This window comes from Meleagris gallopavo, chromosome 1, assembly GCF_905368555.1.
Source record: "Meleagris gallopavo chromosome 1, MGAL_WU_HG_1.1, whole genome shotgun sequence".
NCBI classification, from domain to species: domain Eukaryota; kingdom Metazoa; phylum Chordata; class Aves; order Galliformes; family Phasianidae; genus Meleagris; species Meleagris gallopavo.
This window is the reverse complement of record NC_139404.1, coordinates 92,147,506-92,161,953: the sequence shown is the minus strand read 5'-3', so window position 1 is coordinate 92,161,953 and position 14,448 is coordinate 92,147,506. Positions and strand designations below refer to the sequence as shown.

Genomic DNA, 14,448 nt, shown 5'->3' with positions numbered 1-14,448 from the left:
ATTCTTTGTAGCCTGTTGGATATCCAGGGGATTTTTGAGTTACGTTTTTCACTTGTATTGCATCTGTCTTCCAAATAAATTGTCCTTTTTTTTTAGTTCCATAGGAGAGCACTTATTCACTTTGTCAGCTCTTCTACAAATGTAGAGGTCCGTTGTTTCTGTTTTGCTTTTAAAAGAGAAGACAAATCAGAAATGTAAGATTAAATTTAACAATGCTACTTAAAGCATACATCTCAGTTTCTAACAAAAATCATCACAGCAGTTGATTCTGTCTAAATGCACCCTTTCCAAGAGGCAGAGATCACTTTAGACTTTATTCACTTGATTTATATTGTTTGTTCTCATTATATCAACGAAATTGGTATCGGCTTTTTTTTGAGTTTAAATCAGGAGGGATTGTGTGAAGAATGTTGTGCAAATATACTCTAGCATTGCCTAGATAGTTGTGTAATTACTTATATTATCTTTTATTTAGGAATCAATTTATTTTTTTGAGGCTTTACCAGGCCTTTTTCAATGATCGCATTCTACCCAACCATCTCTTTGATTTTCTTATAGTATATGGTAGGATTTATTGCACTGCCCTACATGCATATTTGTTTTCTTGGTAAATGGTAGGTTTTTACTTAAAACCAGGCAAAACAGACAAATTGTGTTGAATATTATTCCATGCATGGAAGGCATGTCTTAAGTACAAATAATTAGTCAGACAAATTTGAGGTAAAACTATCCTGAAATTAAGCTAGTAATGAAACATCTGTCCATGTGAGAAATAGGATGAAATAAATGTACATAATGGAGACCCTAATCCTGTTATTTGTCTTATTTACATTATTTTCACAAAATTCTGTTAGTTACTGACATCAGTCAGTCAACACTTCTGTTGCTGCAGAATTTTTTATTGAGGGATAGATAAATCTGGGTATCATCTGCATAAAAATGACACATTGCAACATTATGGAAAAAAATGAATATACAATCTAGTGGAAGTATATGGATGTTGAAAGTGTGAATCAAATATGGAGCCTAGGGAAACTCCATAACTCATGGTAGTTTGAAAGAGCATTTATTTATGGTTACAAGCTTTCTCTTTTGAGACGTGTAGAAATGAAAACCTGTCAAATTTCACCTTTAATGCAAAGTTATTACAAAAAGCTTATCAAGGCTGTGGTAGTAGCGTAGTATGATCTGAAGCCGACTGAAAATTTTTGGATATTCCAGTGCTATTGAAATAAGAGTTTTCCCCCAGTGGTTTTATTCAAAAGAGTTTAACTTTCTAACGATAGAATTTTCTTATGTTATTTTTAAGATATTGAAAGCTCTTTTGCAAATTATAAGTGATTGCAATTTTAGAGGGAGAACGAGGAAACTAATGAAGCCTTAATAACTATTCCTTTATTGACTCTTTCATATTTCCTCCCCTGTAGTTTAGTCACTGCTTCTAGTATATAACCTCTGAGGTCCAGTGCTTTTCTTTGCTGATTAAGTCATGTCCAATGGCTAACCCTGTGAGTTTCAAAGGTCTGAATTTCATTTTTAGGTCTACCACAGTATTCTACTTTGATTTCTCTTGGCACTTAAGGCCATGTTTATTTTCTCATATTCAGCAGTTCTGATGAGGAGGGAAGTTGTGATGAAGAATATAATTTGAACCTTGTTGGTGAAGAGAGTGCATTGAAAAAAAAAGTAGATTTGAAAATGCCCTTAGTAAGACAGTAGAAGTGCTTTGTAGGCCTGCACGAAACACATTCTTCTTTTCTCAGTTCTGCTGTCAGTAGTAACAGGAGAGCAGATATCTGAAATGAATTTAGATAGGCACTTGGTTTTGTTTGCTTAATGTTACTGCATTTCTCCTGTTCTTGTTCTGTTTTGGTGAGAAGCATATGACATTTTCAATGCTATTATTAACCTCTGAATATATTTATTTTTATTCAATTAAATGCAAAAATTAGTTTTAGATCAAGGTAATAGGCTATTTCAGTTTCAGCAGATAATATCAAAATTAATAACATTAGGATCTCAAAAAATGATAAATATCTATATCAGTACATTATCTATGGTATTTGTTGAAAGAGATAAGGAAGAGAAAAAAATAGGTATCTGTGTTCCGAGTTGTTTTTTCTTGTTTGTTTTTAAAGATTCAACAAACAACAAAATATGTTGTTGTTTCTTTTTTCTTACAAATTCTAAGTGAGTCTCAGAGGAAGAAAGCTGAAATCATAATGACAGTAATAGTTCTTAACAAAGTTACTGACTGCTCTTTACCCTTTCCATTTATATTTGTGAAATACTTGGCCCTAGCATCTGTAAGATCTTTCCAATATTGAGACAGCTGAGATTTTCACATAATATTGTATGTACACAGTCCACATGCTCACCATTGTAATGCCAATCAGAATCCTTCTATCATTCAAGGTGCCTACATACTAAGAAAACAGCCAAAATATGAATCAACTTTTCCTTTCTCAGACTGAAAAATGTTAGCAGCACTGGAAATAGCAGTTATACAGTCCTGCGTGTCCTCTTTACTGCTTTTAAAACATTTTATTTCAGTATTTTTGCAAAATAGTTATAAACAAAGCAGCTGTTTTGGTAGTGTAACGTGCTCATTAAAATTGTAGGTCACCATGGAATAAAGCAGTTCTGGCAAAACTGAAATAGCAGAGGAAAGTACAAAGCCTCTCTGAAAAGAGATCGGTAAGGGCAAGCTAATGCTGTTGACATGCCCTATTCATTCTGGAGACACCTACCCTGAGCCATGTCAGTCATTACTTGGCTAAATAGTTTAATAAACAGTCTAGAAGAATTTGGAATGAAGTAGGATCTGTTTCTGTTCTTGTGAAAGGCATCACAGTTATGGGAGAGTGGTTGTAGGGAGGATGTTTCCTCTTGTTGTGGATTGGTTATCATGGACTATAGCATTTTGTCATGACTCCGCAGCCCTCAAGTAGGGGATTCTTCCCTCCACTATTGTTAATACAAATTCCAATAGCTTTCTTTTTTTTTTTTTTTTTTTTGAATGTCCTTGTTAAGTATTTGGGATGGACTGTCAGAAGAACATTATTAGGAGTGCTTTCCATACTCAAATAGAACTCTGCTGTGAATTTATATGCTTTATTTGTTATCTAAATAAATTTACTGTTGTAAATGATATCAAGCATTGAGCCTTTATGGCTATCTGCGAAGAATTTTCATGTGCAGTGTGCTGTATTTCATTTGCAAGTATTGTGAACATATGAGACACAGACACTTATTGTTGTGTGCTGGTCCAGTGAAGTCAGTTTTCAGATTCCAGCCTGATGAAACACCTTACTTTGAGTCTTGAATTTCTACTTAAGTTCAATGAAAGGGATGGAAGTAGTGAGTGCCCAAGGCCTCTTCACCATATTTTTACATGCTCTGGAATTAGTGGCTGCAGTTTCCTAATGTCTGACATTTTGGTGTTGCTGCTGTTTTGAAGCAGGCTGTGAGCTGCTTTTTATCTCAAATATCTAAAATCTTCAATTTCTATTGAAAGAAAATTTGATAATATACCTAAATGCTAGAGAAATTATGCATATATATGGGTTACAGCAAGCCTATGGTCCTTGATTTTTACTTCACTGTTGACTGTTATAGATGCTTTGTAAAGCACAAAGTTTTCTTTCAGGCTTGTCTTTGTTCCAGGATACTTCTTTAACCAAAGGAAGTTGTGGGAGTGCTTTTAAACATGGCTTTTGTGCGTTGTTTTTTTTTTTTTTGCTTTTTTTTTTTTTTTCTCCTCAAATACTTTTCTTAAAAACATTAGGATTTACTAGCTCTGTTCTCAAAATCTCCTTCTTAAATCTCAGTATGACATCATATTTTCAATGAATTTGTTTTACTTTTGTGGTCTTTGAACATAGGTGTTTAAATGGCTGAGGTTCACTATTATTGATGTCATTTGGTGATGTACACTAATACTAGCTTGGTAAGGTGGTTCAGGAATAGGAACAGAAGAAAGGAAGTTAAAATTTTAGTGTGTGTCATCATTATTTTATAGAAGATCTCTGTAAGTTTTTTTCTGAGGAAGCGTTATTCCGTGCATTGCTTTGGCATTCTTTCTGAATGGTCTGAAAACCTCAAAAATCTCCCCCATATAGGCTGCATAAAAGGAGAAAGTAGTGGAAAATTGGAATTTCTTTTTTGGGCACCTGACTTTATGAATTCAGGTCTGGAAGCCGAATATTGTAGAAATAGTAAATAAATGAAAAAGGAAAAAAACATGGCAAACAGTTATAATGGCAATAACTCTGAATAGAAGATTTAGTAATAAGAAAGAAGCATTTTAAATGTTGGATCTCTCATCTGTTATATCAATATGCTGTTCATAGGCTCCCTGAAGAGCTAATAACAAACTAGAAGTCATCATTCCAATCATAACAACCTTCTAGGCTTATTATGTGGTTTTGTAAAATAGATTAAAATCATTAAAATGCTGTAACATGACAAATGTCCTTCAAAAGGAATTGATCAGAAGAATTTAGGTTTACAAAGTAAATTTGAAACTATGCAAAGCTGTTAGAAGGCTGGGAAAATTGGAATGAGAACAATAAAAAAAGAATCTTGTGTGACAGCTGCATATCCAGTGGACCTTGGCGGCAGCCTCCAATAGAGGATCTATCTAGATTTTGCAGGCCTCAATGTGCCTTACTGCTGCTAAGAGAAGTAACTTTCAGTTTGGTGAATTCTGTTTTCTGTAGCTGTGCTTTGTTAGGCAGTGTAAACAAAGATAAGACTATAAGCTCCTGATTGATATCATTGTCTGTGTATGATATAATATCTCCAACGCATCTCCCAGTCTTGTTTTTTGTTTGTTAACTTTTGCTGACAGTACTGCAATTCCTTTTCATGAAAGGGGTGGTTCTTCTCCTCATGCTTTTCCTACTAATTATTTCTGTATTGGATACAAAATGTGTTGTGTGTGGTGCTTCAGGAGAATTATTTTAAATGTTTATTGTAGTTGGATTTAGAAATAATTTTGCAAAATCATCCGTTTCTCAAGCTTCTAATTTTTACTTTTCATATCATACTTAGTAACTGCCATAAGAACTGAATAAAACAACTGAAATCTTGTCTTTTTCCTCCATTGGTGCTTTGCTGACCAACCCCCAGCTTCCAGATGTCTGTCATCTACAATCAGTTTGTGTCTGTACTTAATTTTCATTCAAAACTATTTGTTTTCATTTCTTTTGAGGAATAGTAATTATTATGTTTATTTGTTACTGATTTCTGAAAATGTAAATTATGCCAGCTAATGCTTCCCAAATAGCAGCTACAATGAAGGTAGAATATCAATATCAATCTCTGTGTTGATGTCCATTTACATTTTAGGAATCTACAAGTGTATAAAACTAATGAGTTAATAATTCATCATTCTTTTCAGATAATGTTATGTAAAGAAATGAATAGGCTTTCTTCCCATACTTAGACTTCTCTTACAGAATTTAATTTTTGTAATGATTACCATAATGGACTGTCCATCCCATTCCAACAATAAATGTTCCCCATGAGGCAGACTAATAAAATAAATGCTTTTCCAGAGCAGACATAATAAAATTCCTCTGATCTTTGGCTTATTCTCTCTCCAGAAGCCCAGGAGAAAAAGTGAGAATTGTAGCACTGCTGAGAGGTTACATGTTCTGGCTTCTAGTATACCAGTTCTAAGAAGCAAGTTCTGAAGTCATAGAAATGCACTCTGCTAACATTTCTCTTCCATTTACATTCAGGCAGCTTCCACTCTTGCTAATATCAGTATTTGCAAGATAATGTGCTCTGCAGAGGTATTAACTAGCATTTCTTCAGGTGTTGGTTCTGCATCCTGTCTTATTCAATATCTACATCAACAACCTGGATGAAGGGACAGAGTCCACACTCAGCAAGTGTTCTGATGATATAAAGTTGAGAGGCATGGCTGACATACTTGAGGGCTGTGCTGCTATTCAAGAGACTGGACAGACTGGAGAGTTGGGCAAGGAGGAACTATATGATGTTGAACAAGGTCCAGTGTAGAGTCTTGCACCTGGGGAGGAATAACCGCATGCATCAGTACAAGTTAGGGGTTGACCTGCTGGAGGGGAACTCTGCAGAGAAGGACCTGGGTGTCCTGGTGGACTACAGGTTGGCCATGAATCAGCAGAGTGCCCTTGTGGCCAAGAAGGCCAATGATATCCTGGGGCACATTAACAAGAACATTGCCAGCAGGTTGAAAAAGGTGATCCTCCCCCTCTACTCTGCCTTGGTGAGGTCACATTTAGAATACCGTGTACAGTTCTGGCCTCTCCAGTTCAAGAAAGACAGGGATCTCCAGAAGGAGTCCAGCAAAGGGCTACAAAGATGATAAAGGGCCTGGAATGTCTCTCATATGAGGAAAGGCTGAGTAATCTGGGTCGGTCCATCTTGGGGAAAAGAAGACTGAGAGTGGATCTGATAAACGTTTATAAATATCTAAAGGGAGATGGGAGGCAAATCGATGAGGCCAGGCTCTTCTTTGTGGTATGTTGTGGCAGGACAAGGATCAATGGCCTAAAACTTAAATTTAGAAAGTTTCATACTAGCATGTGGAAGAGCTTCTTTATGGTAGGGATGATGGAGCACTGGAACAGGTTGCCCAGGGAGGTTGTGGAGTCTCCTTCTATGGGCATATTCAAGACCTGTTTGGATGCTTATCTGTCTGGCCTACTGTAGGGTATCTGCTTTAGCATGGGGGTTGGCTTGGTGATCTCTTCAGGTCCCTTCCAACCCCTGTGATTCTGTTATTCTGGGATCCACCTGCCCTGCTAGCACGTTTCTCTGTCCATCATTCCTGCTGTTTTTTTTCCCCCTACCTTATGGTATGATTCATTGTTTTTTCCTAATAACGGAGTGCAGCTTAGTAATCTTCTGCTATTGTTACTTTTGCAATATTCAGCTACCATCTTGATTTGTGTCAGTCATTTGTGTTAGTTGTCAACTGCTTTAATAACTTTACCTCTTTAAAAATAGATTCTAGTGCTTCTGTGAAGAGCAATATATTATTTCCCATGACAATTTCTTAAAATCAGATGTCATATCAGAGATTTTTTTCTGTAAACCTGTCAATCTTAAATGAAGCACATTACATGTTTTCCAAAATACATGAATATATGATTGACTTTTTTGAGGTACAATAATCTTGCCCTTTGTCTGCTTTTTGAAAGCAAACTGTGCAAGGTATTCAGAAGTGTAGATAGCTATATAAGATGTTCGTGATCAAGTCTAATTCCTTGTTACAGCCATTAAAGTCTAATTCTTTGTTACAGCTTTGTTACAGTTACAATTATATTACCTCATCCATTATGTGCATGTTTCTGAAAATATTTTTCTTTCTGTAGCTAATGCTAGGATTAGGGAAACTGAATCCCCCTGTGTCAGGCATATTTTTCTAATTTCTAGAAGCGTCTTCTTCACATAACATTTTCATATGGCAAGGTTATCCTATATTTTACATTGAACATCATCTTATCATCTTCCTCTTTTTTTTTTTTTTAACTTCTTTAGTAGTACAAAGTTAACTAAAATGCTTTCTCTTTCTTCATTTTTAGTAGTCAGACAGATATTTTTATTCTTTTTTTTTTTTTTTTTTTCCTTTTTTTTCTGGGATGACCTTTTCCAGTGTGTTGCAGTGTGAACTGACAGTCCTTGAATGAGATGAGCAGAATGGTGTATAGTGTTTTACTAGACATTCAGCCTGGCTTTTTATTAAACATTCCTACGACTATTAGAAATACTTTGATTGTTTTGTGTTGTGATTGCTTTCTTTGAAGCTTCTTTGTATTGGTTGTCAATAATCACGCTAGTGGTTCATATCCAGTGATAAATTGGTAGATTTGCCTTCTTCCTGCTCAGTTGTTCTCAGCTGATGAGATTCTGAAGTATAGCTGAAGTTTTGATTATTGATTGAATTAATCCTTGAGCGCATTACTTTTTTTCTCCTCATTTCTATTACATCAGTCCTGAAGATTACCCATTACTTTCTGTGAGAAGTAATGTTCTTCTATGTGAATGATAACTTTGAAGATTTTGACGTTGTCTTACTGGTGCTGTCATGTTTGTTAATACTAGTACAAGTGGTATAAAAATGAAATAGTGGAGACTAATTAATGACTTCCTCCAAGACTCTTCTTCCTTTCAGTTCCTGACATCATCTTCCATAAGCATTTTATGTTTCCCTACATTTCCCGTGCTGGTATCTATCTTCTGCCTAATTTACATGCTGAGTGTGTGAGATCTCATTCTAATACACTTAAGTAAAGATAAAGCTGCTAAGCATTTATTATCTGCCAGTAATCAGATTGACCTTGACTGATTGTGTTTGTTAACTTCATATTAATTTGCTGACCTTGGTTGACTATACCTCTTTTTCTGATCCTTTCTTTCACCTCTTCCAAGCCATTTCCAGGGAGCAAATTGGCTCATCCTGGCCAATCTATACAAGATGACTTAAAGGTGGATTTATTAGGTAGGGTTTGTTAGTCAGGACAATTGTTATTTAGCAAGTGTAGTGTTGTATAGTGGTAATTTTAAAGAAATCAGGTGGTGGTGGTAAAACAGCAAGCAGTGACATTGAAAAAAATGCAAATTGTATCTAAATTACTGTAAATTATAAATATATTTAATATATAATTATTTCCTGATTGATGATTTCAGGTGTCCTTCATGGAATAATTTTCTGCTGACCATTTTTCATTCACTTTGCAGCTTGCTTGTTACTTTATTGTATATATTCAATTATACAATATATATACATTCTTGTGCTATGTATCCAGCACTACCAGATACCAGAGTGGTATGATCATCTCTAAAGGACTTTCTTGCACATCTCCTGGTCTATGCACTTTTTTACATCTGATTCAAAGAATGTCATATGTAGATTTTCCCTCACATTGCATCCTGCTTTACACGTATTGCTATTTCTGTTCCAGAATTTGTTACCTCTATGCTTGTTATTCACATTCTAGTTTATCAGTGCATCAGAAATGGCCTTTACTCATTGTATATATATATTATGTATTTTTCTGTTTGTTTGGCTTTGTTTGTTTGTTCGTTTTCAGCATATAAGTCTTTCCCTTGAGGTTCATGGCATGCTTCTTTGTTACAGTTTCCCAGTGACAAGTGAAAGCCAGGGAATTATTTGAAAATGTGCAATATCTCCCACAACCAGGCTCATTGGTCCTGTACAGGCACAACTTCTTACCCTGTCTGCAACTTGTAGTAGTATAATGGGGAGCTGAATAACTCTTACCGTGACCAGGAGGGATTAATGTCATACTTTTCAGATCACTTCACTTATCGAAAGTCTTGCGGGTAAAAGGATATATTCACTTCAAACAGATTTTGGCAGTTACGGAACAAATTTGTGAGAAGACAAAATATAAAGCAGTATTGAGATGCATAATATTACACACGTGTGTATATTGACTGCTTCAGACCCTGGCCTTAACACAGGGTTTATTCCTGCTTATATTGTCTTTAAGGGGCCTTTCCTATGCTTGGGGCAGAAAAAAAAAAAAAAAAAAAAGGTAGGAGCAAAAGCTGTGTGATTTCAAGCTAGAATGCCAAACTCTTGAGTTTCTTGCATTTTTGGTTTTTCTTTCTGATAAAAATTATTTCCTGTGATTTGCTGCTGGAATGGTAATTAGCATTGGTGAGGTGACTGGGAATATCCTTCCTCCCATCTCTGGAAGTCTATTGATCTTTGCGCTTCAGCCTTCACTTAAAAAAACGATGAAACTTTTATCACACATTGTAAGAGATGTTAAATGAAGTTTCTTAACAGATTCATCTGTGCTCCTTCCTTCCTTCCTGCCTTCCTGCCTTCCCTCCTGCCTTCCCTCCTGCCTGCCTTCCTTCCTTCCTGCCTCCCTCCCTTCCTCCTCCCTCCCTCCTTTCCTCCCTCCCTCCCTTTTCCTTTTCCTTTTCCTTTTCCTTTTCCTTTTCCTTTTCCTTTTCCTTTTCCCTTTCCCTTTCCCTTTCTCTCTCCCTTTACCTTTCCCTTTCCCCTTCCCTTTCCCTTTCCCTTTCCCTTTCCCCTTCCCTTTCCCTTTACTTTCCCCGTTTCCTTTCCCTTTCACCCTTTCCCTTTTTCCCTTTCTCTCTTTCCTTTTGTGTTAAATACAGCACCCACGGGTTGAAACTGGGAATAAAGAGCCTTGGTTTGAGAATATCTTCATTAACATCTCTGCTGGGACATCTCTTTAGTGTCCTATTAGTAAGAGATCTTGCCATTGTTAGCACCACATCCTTTCTGAGAGGTATCTCACAGAGAGGTATATCAGAAAAATTTGTAATCGCTTTGCCTTTTAGCATTGTCAAAGAAATCTGTCTACTGCACAAACAAATCTAGTTCTAAGGAACTGGAATAATTCTAGCTGCCAGCTTCTTCAAAATCATTTTGACCCAAACAGAAATCTTTTCTGCCTTCCCTTTTTTTCCATGTAGTTGCTAATAGAACCCAGCTAACTATATTAGTTTTCATTAAAAACCTATCCTTTTGAAGTATTCCAATCATTACTGGTATTTCCATCTTGCTTCTCTTCCTTCTGTAACAAGTCAGTTGTCTAAAGCTCCTGTACTTTGCTGTCCATATCCCTTGCATCAATATGCAAATATTTTGCTTGATTCTTATTGGCTCTCTATTTGGATCGGGTGCATCTTTTCACTAGGATGTTTTGCATAGGCAAATGTCCTTCATATCTAGCTTTAGGATTGTTTTTCTCACCTGTTTAGACTGCTACGGAGATAAATCTGAATTTACTGTGGTGCCCTTATGTACTTACTGCCTTCTTTCTAAGTACTAAACCAACATTTGGAGATTACACAAATACTCACAATCATCTTTCTTCATTTCTTAGTTTGAAAAGCATCCTGTTGAGCAATTCAGCCTAAATAATAGAAAACTATTTTGAGGCAGTCTCTCCTTTGAGAAGAAGTTGTGTTTCTAGTGAAAGCATTCCAATTTTATATTTTTTTAAAGTTCTATTCCTCAAGCAATTTACTGCAGTTGGTTGTCTTTGTTATATTCTTCCTTACTTCCTTTATGAAAAACAGTAAGAATTATGACCCAGATTTCTCAATCATTGCTGGTTTTATTTATTTATTTCTCATCATACTTTTTTGTTGTATTTAACAGTGTACTAATTTCTGCTAACAACGTGTAAACATCAAAGTGCTTGAAGACTAAACATAGAAAGTAAGAAAACAGTCTGTGGTTTACATAGGGACACATTACTAATTCCTTATGAAGTAATGCAAAAATGCTATTGTGTTAAAAACAAAAGCATGGAGTTCACATGTTTCTGACAAAATTGTCCAGATTTTGAAAGCTCACGTTCACAAAAATGTATAGGTCAGTATTTTGACTTACTTCTCTGTAAGAATATGTATTTATGAATTACCTTTCCTTGCAAACAGGATTTCATCTCTCAGGTGATAGAGGAATTAAACCAAAGATTAATCTATCTGAAAGAGATCATCCTGTTGCCAATCGTTTTTATAGTAGTCATGTTAGAATGTTAATATTACCAATGTGATTTCATTTATTAATTTATTTATTAGTAGAGTTGTATAGAGTAGTTCCATATTTTCTTTAGATTCCTGAAGGGAAAAAAGCTTTGTGGTTGAATGTGTGTCCAAACGGGAATTTTTACATCCTGGGTGGCATGCAGTGATTGGTGCAGCCTTCTGCCTTCTCTCATTTTATCCAGTGCCAGTGAGCAGTTATGCCAGATAACTGAACAGTGTACTCAGTGGAGAGGAAGTGAGCACAGTAGTAATGGGCAAACATCTTCTGGTCAGCTCTTTTTGTGTCCCAAAGTCCTAAAGTCAGACAATTCAACCAGCAGAGCACACCTATGTGGCACATGGACAATAATATCCCTTTAAAGATCTTTGTTATTACAGCAAGTTGCATGAACTATGCGTCGAGATGTATAATGTGTTCTAGTTGCAAAGTCTGTGGATTTCAGTGAAAATCTGGGTTGCTGAGTCAGGTGCTGTTTACATAACAGTAGTGGAAGAATAAGGCAGAGTTAAAAAATAGGTATTGATCATTGTATGACATAGCAGATTGGATAAATTGTATCTTGAGTGGATTGGGGTAGGGTGGTGGAGATGAAGGCAGCAGCATTCCTGTGAGAGATTTGTTATAACACTGACAAAGGTGGCAGAGATTTAAGGTTTGATTTTTTTAGGAGAACTGACACTTCATAGAAAGGAGTGCAGAGAGGTATGACTATTAGCCACAATAAATTTTTGAAAAGCGATTTTTTTTGTAATGGGGAATGTTGACTGTTACATGTTAGAATATATTTGGTGAATTTAGAAAAGCTGTATCTTTTTCTTCATTTTTTAGTTCTATAGGGGGAAATTTAACAAATTTTCAAATGCTTTATTATTACTCGATGAAAAGTACTATAAATTAGAAAAGTTGTTTATCTCTGGTAAAAACATTATTACTACAGCAACTTAAATCAAGTTACATGTGAAAAGAAATTTTAGGTATGACAGGCTGCATTTAATAAGTTTGTCAGTGTTTGTGTCAACAGTATTTGTGCTTTTCCATTCTCAGCTCTAAACTTTTTCAGCAAGAGAAAATCACTAATTCCTTCTGTAATACAATGCAGTTTTTGTCCAATCTGTGCAAGAACTTAATTTGAAGAAGGTGCACAGCTGTCTCCTGTGGAGAAATAAAGCATCAGGTTTAGAACTAGATCCTGTAAACATTTGCCTATGCATAAAATTGACATTTACGTGCTTAAAATTAAGCCTATAATTCTCCTGAAGTCAGTGAGTCAACTCATGTGTTTAAACTTGAGAGTAAATTCAACATAAGTGTCTGAAATATCTTAATTATTATACCATGTTTATAAGAAATAAATGGTTCCCTTGATGTTGAGTTAACTTTTGTGCTGGTATATCTACCAGTGCCTTTGTGTGTTCAGGTTGTAGGCTTTCTTGCATGTTGCAGATGTTTATGAATGTATCTTTACCCAAAAAAATGGAATGAGGAGAGCAGGACACAAGACAAGATTTATTGTTTTTTGTTTGTTTGTTTGTTTGTTTGTTTTAATAAAAGCAAACAGATAATTAGACAATACAAAACAATTTTGAAATGCCTTGTAATTAGCTTAGTGCCTTAGCACTAGATTATGAACTGAGTTTCAAAAAGTGGTCTGAATTCATCAGAATTCATGCAAGATTACCTGAAGTTATTTGATAAAGAGTTATTTGGTATAAAGAAGCCTTGTGATCAAAAAATGTGCTTTCCAGATAACCATGCAATGAAAAAGTTTATTGAGAAGGCGTTGTTTGCTTTTTCTTTTTTTCTCTTCCCCACACTTCCCCCTCCTTATCTTACTAAAGAGAATCAGATCATGCATTTGTGTATATTACAATATCTGATCAGACAGCAATAGCAGAAATCATTGGTTCTTTCCTCCCTCCAATGACCTCAAATATTTTCCCTTGTTAGCCCAAGGTTGCAACATCTATTTATTGCAACAAACACTTGTGCCTCATAAAATTGTTTTATTGCAGTTTCTTGTCAGAATTTGTGTTGTTTAATGATGATTCTAATCACTGTCATGTAGTAGGCAGTGTTATATCCTGGTTGGAAGATATCGCCCTTCCTGAGAAATTGGCATTTGAATTAAGTACTCAAAACATTATTCTAAATTGTTCTCTTTTTTTGTCACTTTCTGTTCTTAATTGGTCTCCCTTGTGCTAAATGAATTTATTAAAATGTCTCTCAGGTGTTTTTTTTTTTTTTTTTTTTTTCCTCCTGGTTTTATTCCAGTACTTTTTGTCACAGTTGGAGGCTTCTTGTTCAATTTAATAGCTAGCCATTTAACTGATGTTCTTCGTATGTCTTATAATTTCTCTAGTATGGTGTTCCTTTTTTTCATTTCTCACATTCAGTCTTCAGGAAAAAAAAAATGTCGTGTCTTCCTGTTTTCTATGGAGTATGTAGAATTGTTACATAATTTTTCTCTTTCCCTCTCCTCTTGCTGCTCTGTCTCTGTCCCCCTATCTCATTTTTTTAATTTACTTTCTATCTTGAGAAGAGTAAAATTTGTACCACGTGTAAAAAAATTGTAAATCCTTAAACATTTTAAAATGTTTGTTCTCTGTTGAGATATTTTTATGTGCTGGAGTCTCATTGTTAGCTTTTGTTTTCATTATTCAAAAGATAGATACCAAGGGGGGGGGGGGATAGGATAATACAAGTAATTAAAAAGTCATTATAACAATTATTATAGCAGCAACCAGATTACTATTTGTTTAATATGTGTAACTATTGACTTTATTTTAATATGTGTGAGCATTAATGTAATGTGGAAAGTATTAACAATAAGGGTGAATGAGAAGAAGATATCTTGGAGCTTTTGAAAAAATAATAAATGTCCAACATAC

General features: G+C 35.3%; 1 protein-coding gene and 1 pseudogene across 2 annotated transcripts in view; both read left to right on the top strand.

The window, feature by feature from the left end:
- CADM2 (cell adhesion molecule 2) overlaps positions 1-14,448 on the top strand; it is a 626,180-nt gene that overhangs the window by 396,249 nt on the left and 215,483 nt on the right. The gene's annotated exons all lie outside the window — the stretch shown is intronic.
- LOC146545516 (uncharacterized) lies at positions 6,059-6,719 on the top strand (annotated as a pseudogene).